Consider the following 8,731-nt stretch of genomic DNA (forward strand, 5'->3'; position numbering starts at 1 on the left):
TCAATCTGTCTTCACTTGAAACGGATAAACCTCTATTTAAAAAGCATTCACCTAGGGCTAGAGAGGATGACAAAAAAGTAAAAATCAAAGTTTCTGCTTTTGATGGCATTATAATGGTGAAAGCAGGACACATATAAGGAAAATCTATAAATATGAAGTAGGGAGTCCTAATTTCACAGAAGTAGTTGTTCATCATTTACATGCATTCAGTGAGACTCTCAGTTCACTAACTCAGTTCTCCAAGAAATAACCAATTAAAACTTTTCCTTAAGAATAAATCCATTTGTGCTCTCTCTTCTACCTGGGTAGTGGGAAATCTGATAACAGCCATTATTTGAGGCCCTTCTATTTTAAGGATTGCTACGGAATTCCACCCAAAAGGAGGACAACAGGCCTCTAAACTTGAATGCAGTGCAGCTGTTGCTGATTCCTTACTTTCTAAGCCTGCATGCTCCCTTGAACATAAAGAGTGTGGGTAGGAATCTCAAGGTACCTCAACTAAGGACCAGAAGACGGGAATCTAGACCTTCTCTGTCCATCACTTACAGTGTTCCTTGAAAAAACTCACTCATCCTTTTAAAGGCTCTATTTCTCTTTCTATAAAACTAAGGGAAAATATATTTATATTCTAACTGCTTCATCAGGAGTCACACAGGCGCTTTCTCTCATTTCCATACTTTTCAAAATAAGTTCTTATGTACTCTGTCTGGGAGGTCAGCTAGCCAGGAATTCCTGTGCTCCTGTGACAGATGAGGCGATTGGGAGATTGCCATAAGCGATTCAGGCAAGCTCGATACAGCAGGCCTTAGCCAAGTCAGGGTTGGAATTAAGAGTTTATGATACTTAATCCAGTGTTCTTTATATTGCACTGACTTTATATGGTACTTATAATAGTCATTCATTGTTATACCCCCAAATAGGTTTAAAACGTGCCTATAGAAATAACACTGACTTCAGATGGATCATCTCTAGCTGGAGAAAGGCTAAATATATCTAGCTAAGGAATTGGGGCTAACAAGGCAACAGAGAGCAGAGGTAGGCTTTTGTGTTTGGTCGATGGGGATGATTTTTACTGTACCTTTGTTTTTAATATCGGATCTTTCTCTGCAAATGTATGGATACAGCACAGAGACATCTATTACCTGTTTCTGAAACATCATCAAAAGCCCCATGGGCAGCAGAATATAATGCAATGTGCCAACATGACAAGTGTGAAGTGTGTCAAGTCAGGGAACACCATAAATCCTCTATTCAATTCTCAAAGAATATGATACACAAATGTCCATTCATCTTGCTTTCTCACACTTCCACCATTTTCGAAGAAGGTGTCTGATAGGCTAGTGAGGGTTCCCTCTGTGCTGAGATCCGGAGGGCAAGACTCATTAGCCATGTGGCCACCTCTAAAATTATTACATCCAAACACTCAGGGAAAATAAGAACCTGAGGTAGCACACCATGCCTTGCTGCTATAATTTGTCAAAAACTGGCACCAGTTAGAAATGACACAGGATAACAAGTCCAGAAGCATCTAGAACAAACAAGAATGATTCATCACTGAAGACAGGGCAAAAACACACTCCCGTCCATCCACATATCAATTATACCAGCTATGAAAATAAATACTGGTTCACATTCCCAAGGCCTGAAAAAAAATCAGGTGGGCCATAAGGAAATTATATAATAGTTAAAATATAAAACAGAGCTAAGAAAAAATTAAATGTGTTGTATTCTTCTCTATGTTTGCTCATCACTAGGCTTGGCTTATCAAGAAAAAAAAAGTTTGTGAAGGGAAGATCAGTATTTGAGTGCAGAAAAATATATGCATTCCCTACCCCTAGCTCGGCAACATCTGAAGAGGTAAAGAGAAATGGCAAGGGCATTCAAGAGAGAGGAAGGAGCCAGCTCAGCAAAAGCAGGAAAGATGACCAAGAGGAAGAGGGACTCTAAGATCTGAGAATGGGACAACTTTGAACAATAACAGCAAACTTTATGAAGTGCTAGGCCTCGCTAAACTTTTCCCATGTAGTATCTCAATTTAAACTCACCAGAACAATATATGGATGGTACTATTATTGTCACATTCATTGATGAGGAAACTGAGGCACGGGAAGGATATGTGACTTGAAGGTTAAATATTTAAATTCAGGCCATCTGCCCCAGAGTTCATACTGTTAACACCTAAGCCAATAGCATTCAAACTTACTCTTGCACCAGAAATCCCTGGACACCTTGTTTAAACCCAGGTTGCTGGTCCCAGCCCCAGAGTTCCTGAATTAATAGGTGAGATCTGAGAATCTCCTTTCAAGTAAGTTCCCAGATACTGCTGATGCTCTTGACCCAGGGACCACACTTTGAGAACCACTGCACTAAGCTATGTTACCCTTTTAACAGGTGAGATTCTAGTTTGAGGAAAATTATAACACATTTAAATGAGTAGATTAAAGAAAAGAGATCAAGGTGGGATACAATGAAGAAACATACTGTAGCTCTAGCAATCTACTTTTCCAAAAATGTTGCAGTCGAAACTTAGAAACATTGTAGTGAATGCTGCAGGATATAGACAGAAATGCTGGCCTTTATATACTTAAAAAATAAAACTTTGGGGGCCTACAAATGAGGTAAGAGCATACAAACTTTTATAGGTAAAGCAAGGCAGACGGCTGTACCAGTAAAATCTTTTGGCATGTATTTAACTCTAAGTATGCTTATGTCAAAAGGGAAAAAATGAAAAGAACACTGTGATGCATGTGTGGCCATAAAACAATACACTGTATCTATTTCTCAGCCAGCTTGCTAAAACAAAAACAAAACAAAACAAAAAAATGATGAAGCAACATGGATAATCTCCAACTCCATGTCAAAATCTGAGAATTTCATTTAAGTTTAGAGATCCAGTGAAACCCGTTGCCTTTGAAATGCATTACAAAAGTCAACTGGGACCCTCAAGAAAACTCATTCTTGGACCTCAAGAGTCATATTTAAACTGAGATGTTTCTCTTAAATCTATATATTAACATGTATCTTCTATATCAGATATATAAAAGTAAAAAATTTTTTTACTCTCCACATGTGTGCACACACACATACACACACACACAAACACAACATATAGAGCAAAAGTTTTTTCGTAATGTCAAGTATTTCCTATAGTAATCAAAATATCTCCCAAGTCTGGGTAACTGTTTTTATTTGCCTCTACTGGTAGTTTTCACATACAAAAACATACGCAAAATAAAATCGGCCACACACTCATTATTTGGATGCTTTCCATGACAAAGTTCAGAGGACACAAAGGGATTGGGCCTTACGATTGTATGAGGTTTACAGCCTAACTGGAGAGACTTTATGCTTTTACTTACATGTATGACTATGTCTCTATCTCCCAGAGTGTCTTTGTTTTAGACAATCATAAATATGCACTGAATCCAGAGGTCGGTGCCAAGCATTTCCTTATTCTTCCCATGGAACCCAAGGTAAAGCCTACTACAGTAAGGCAGTTTGTGTCTCTTACCCCTGGAATAGTTGAAGTGAGGTGAGAGATATCAAGGGAGGGAGAAGAAAAGTATACATGCAAGGTCAAATATGGTTGATACCCTAAGTACATACGAGAGATATCACTGGGAAACTTAGTAAACCTTCTGAGAGGCTATGGGACTTCAGATTTGAGGAAAGTTGAGAGATAAATGCGGGGAGGGAACATGCCAGCAGGGGGGTGCTTCTGAACAGGGCTTAGCAGGAACACTATTGATCTAGTATGTGCCTTTATGAAGAAGGTATTAACTACAGTAATGTGATGGGCAGCAAAGATGGAAGCAGGAAAAACATGGAGGGCAAGCTATAGAGAAGTATTCGTGAGCAGATCAGAAAAGGATGGGTTGTCATGTCACACCAAGGGTGACTTTGACTTTATAGGCATTAAAGAATCTGAGAGGAAAGACATAAACAAAGTAATGTTGTAAGAAGACGAGATGGCAGGGTATATTTGAGGAGAGAATATCATCTGGGAAACTACTGTAACAGACCCGATGAGAAGTAACAAGGACTCAAACAAAAATCAGGCCAGCAGGAATCTAAAGGAAGGGATGCCTGTGAGCAGGGAAACTAAGGAAAAAGCCCTGTTTTGGCTATGACTGTACCTGAAGGAGAAGGAATAGCCAAATAAAGATGTCAAGCTTTTCAATTTCAGTGTCTGGCCAGAAATAGCAACGGAGGCCCAGATGGGTTAAATCACTCATGTTTAATCAATGGCAGGGTAACACTTAACTATTTGAAATCTCAGCTCAGCCTTTCTTCTAGTACATCATGCTACTTCATGCATGTTTCATACAAAGTGTTTTGAGTCTTCGCATTATTCCATATCATAATAACTCTAAAACCATGTGGCACATCTTATAACAATAGCAAAAATAAAGCAGATTTTTTCTAGCTCTCAAGTTTGAATTGAAACGAGTAGCTTTTTAAATTTTTATTTTTCAAATCCTAGTATGATTATTCATAATGTCATAATTATGGATTTTTTTTTCTCAACAGAAACTGTGTGGTGCCTCATTCCCTGGACAGAGTAATCTCTTCTAAGTTCCTATTCTTCATTGAATCTAAAGGTTCTTTAGAGCAGGGTTCCTCAACCTTGCCATTATTGACACTTTGAGCCAGATAATTCTTTGTTGTATGTCTTCACCTATATACTGTAGAACATGTAGCAACATCCCTGACCTCTACCCACTGATGCTGATAGCAGTCCCCACTCTAGTTATTACAATAAAAAATGTTTCCAAAGTCATTCCTAGTCAAGAACCACTGCCTTTGAGATATTTTTTTAAAGACTTGTATTAATGAAGATATTTCCATTTAACAATCCTTCTATTGAGAAAACCAAGTTTTGCTCCAGTAAGGCGGTGTTCTTACATCTGGAGAGACGTGCAGGAAGTCGGGAAGATAAGACTCAATCACCAGCTATCAAGTCCACCTCTGAGTTCCCTTTAATGGGATGTCACTACATCAGGAATGAAATGAAAGGTTATTTGCTTACAGATAGGACCCAAAGGCCTTCTGTGGTCTTTAAGAAACATATGACAACAAACTGCTTTCCATGAACTCACTTTTCACTTAAAATCAAGTGTCTTTTTAGCTGTTTAGAAAGGATCTTGTCTCTTGGAACAACGACAACAAAAATTGCAACCACCTCCAGCTAATTTCAATGTCTGAGTCATAAGTCTCCCAAAGGTGACTCATAGTGGAGGACAGAGCTGAGCTCCCTGTCACTAAGGTCCCTGAGTATATAAAGCAAGACCAGGGAAATGGCCCTTTACTCAAGAAGGATGTGGCTATTACTACTACATACCGATCTACCCCGAACAGGCAGGCTTGGGAGAGAGTAAAATAACCAATAAGAGATAATGTGCCATCAACATCAAACTCTATAACTTCATCTTTCAGATTCATCAGGAACTGAGTAAAGAAAAAGGGACCTGTTACGTTTAATCCTAAACTGACAAGACATTTGTATTTATGTGGCGAGAAGTTACATGTGCCAAACAGGCTCCTGTCTTTCTTAAGTAAAAGCTTTGTGTCAGCTCTTCTGTTGACTCGCTCGCAGGCTGCTTTCTGGTCTCACTTGCTTTCCTATATATTTATATTGAAAGAATACATTCTCAGCAGCTTTTAGGCCCTTAAATGCATTTCAAGAGGAGACCAAGCCCAATCACTGTTACTTAATTAACACAATTGTGAAGACTTCAATCTAGCTACACAATAGCTTTCCTGACCTTGCAGAAGGAGGCACGACTTCATTATTGAGTATATTGTTTCCTATAAACATATAAAACCCCTACAATAACAATCCCATCAGCCGAAATGAAGTTATCTGAGAACAGAATTAAACTCTAAATGACCTTTTGCTCTACTCCGTAGCCCCCTATTAATAATTTCTAATCTAATCAGTGTGGATAAATGTACTAAGGCTGGTCATGCCAGGCACTGGGCCAGCCTGGCCAATTGCCGTCCATCTGATTCATTCCAGTCCAGAGCTCGTCTGGAAAAGACGCATCCCTCGCTGAGAGGCCACTGCCTGATTTCCTCTTTTGTTATCTTTTAGCAGCAAAGTCATGTCCTTGTAACTGATAGACACGTTTCTTTGTAAATAACCCTGGAGTGACTGATAGAGCTTTTGCCAGACAAAGGCAGCAAATAGCAAGGCATTACTCATGCCAAGCCAGAGAACACTGTGTCACGGCTGACAAATTTATGGGAGATATGAGCTCACCTTTTGCACAAATATATACTTTCCTGGCAAATTCATCACATGCTTTAATGGCCCCATACTGCATTTGTCAGCTGTCTGTCCCTGTGCCTTGTTGCCTTTGGTTTCCTGTCAAGGATTGTTTGTTGAAATCATCTAGCAGCCCCATTCTTCAGCAGTAAGACCCAAGAAAGATCAATGATGACACCTGTATTGATAATATTTTACATTCAACTATTTCGCTGATAAATCATTTTAACAATGCTGATATGTTTATTGAGTGTCTGCTGGCATCACAATTACATGGAAAGTGATACCAACTTAAATCTTTGCTTTGTTGGTCTGGATTTTCTTTCTCTCTTTTCATTTTCCCATAGTTAAATATGCCATGGAACAGGTTTGACTTCCCCATCTCAATAGAGAGCATGTGAAAACAGAGGAGGTGAACTTGCACTTCCACAAATTGGTTTGTTTTTTTTTAAAAAGGAAAGAAATGGCAGCCTTATGGCTATCCTTGGTCAAGGGAGTAGCCATTAGAAGGAGAAGCTCTTAGGGCTCTGGTAATGATCTGTTTCTTGACCTCCCTGTTGGGTACAAAAATGCATTATTTTATGAAAACTCTTTGGGCTTTTTCTCTTCAATATGTTCTTTTTTGGTTACATTGTACTTTACTAGAAAGTTGCACGTATTGCATGGAGCACTGGGTGTTACACGTACACAATGAATCTTGGAACACTACATCAGGAACTAATGATGTACCGTATGGTGACTAAAAAAATAAAATAAAATAAAATAAAAAGTTGCACAAAAAATAGCAAACATACCGCTTATATACATGCACACACATACTATACATATGCAGGCTCAGATTCAGTATTCCCTACCTTGAAACTCTATATCACTTATAATCCCTTCAGTTTCTTCCTATAAATATCATATGTCAAACATGGAAAATATGTCTGACAAGCATTTTAGAAGTGATCATTTCACTACTACCCCTTAACCTCAACAGAATTTCAAAGTAAACCTTAGGGTTCTCAAATTCTTTAGCCTTTACCTTCTCTGTAGGAAACTTTCATCATGAACTCCAGGGTCTTTGTGAGGAAACAGAGACTGAGGCATCAATAAGAAGAGATCAAATTCTTCCTTGATTTCCCATTTGAATTACCTTTGATTCAAATCACATGCTCAATCCATGTCTATGAAACATTCAGATAAAAAACAAACATCCAAACAGAAAGGGGAAAAGTCAACTACTTAAACTGACTAACTTATTATTGGAAACATGTGGATGTATGGGCTTTCCAGAAGTCCTCCACAAGTCACTTTCTTGTCATTGGCCAAAGTTGCATCATATAGCTCCTCCTCCTTCAAGGCAGTCTGGGAAAGAGACTGGTCAGCCTCTTCAGTCTCTACATAAGACGTAAGTAATGAGATGGCATGTGGGAATGAATTCTGAATTGGCCAACTCATAGTTCTAGCTAGACGAGCAAAAGCCGGAGCAAGCTGTAGGTGAAATGAGTAGATAGGGAATGTCCAGGGAAGAATTTTTTAATTAGTGGTTTCAGCTTTGGATGTTCATTGTAATCACCTGGATATCACCCACAGAGATTCTAATTTAATTGGGTTTAGGTGTGCCCCCCTTCCCACACTCTCCCTACAATCAGGATCTTTAAAATTTCCATTAAGTGATTCCAATGTTCAGCCAAGGTTGAGTGAGAGCTTCTGGCTTATGCAGATAACTATAAAGACCTGTATGTCCAAAGAAAATAGCAAAAGTATTAAATGAATCATCCGCCATTATTTTTGTGGATTTGAAGTTGAAGATTAAACAAAGATTTCAAAAAAGTGCTTATAGCTAGAAAAAGAGTAAGAATCTGGAAAAAAAAAAAAAAAACACCCTGATTTTACAAACACTCGAGTGATAAATGGATATTAGAACATGAAGAAGTTTATTTTTGAAAGTGGTATATTAATGAATTAACACTCAATTTAATACTTGGAACTATTAGCATAAAAGGTAGGCAGTCTTATTTCTATGATTAATGGAAAACTCTGTCACTGTTATATATTTACATCTTAGCTCACCACTTCGTAGCTGTGGTCTTGTGCAAACTACAGACTTCTCTGAAAACCTCAGTTTTCCCACTTACAGAATGGGGGAAATGATTGAACCTAACTCAAAAGGCTTGTTTTGAGGAGTTACTGAGATGAACTGAATGAAGCACTTAGTTCATGTCTGGCATATAGTAACAGCTCAATACCATCATTGTTTTGGGGAATCCAATCAGCATGCTCATTTACAAGCATTAGTGTTACCAAGAAAGAATTAGGAGGAATCGGATTTGAAAAACACTGAGGTGACAAATAACTCTTTCATAATGAGATCTGACCACCTACTATTCAACTACCTGGAAGCAAGATATTTTAGAATAGATACAAAATGCTGCTGGAGGGACTTAGGTTAAATATGATGAAAATAGTTAACCATGA

Source organism: Mustela putorius, unplaced genomic scaffold, assembly GCF_011764305.1.
Source record: "Mustela putorius furo isolate JIRA1106 unplaced genomic scaffold, ASM1176430v1.1 tig00000224_pilon_pilon_pilon, whole genome shotgun sequence".
Lineage (NCBI taxonomy): Eukaryota > Metazoa > Chordata > Mammalia > Carnivora > Mustelidae > Mustela > Mustela putorius.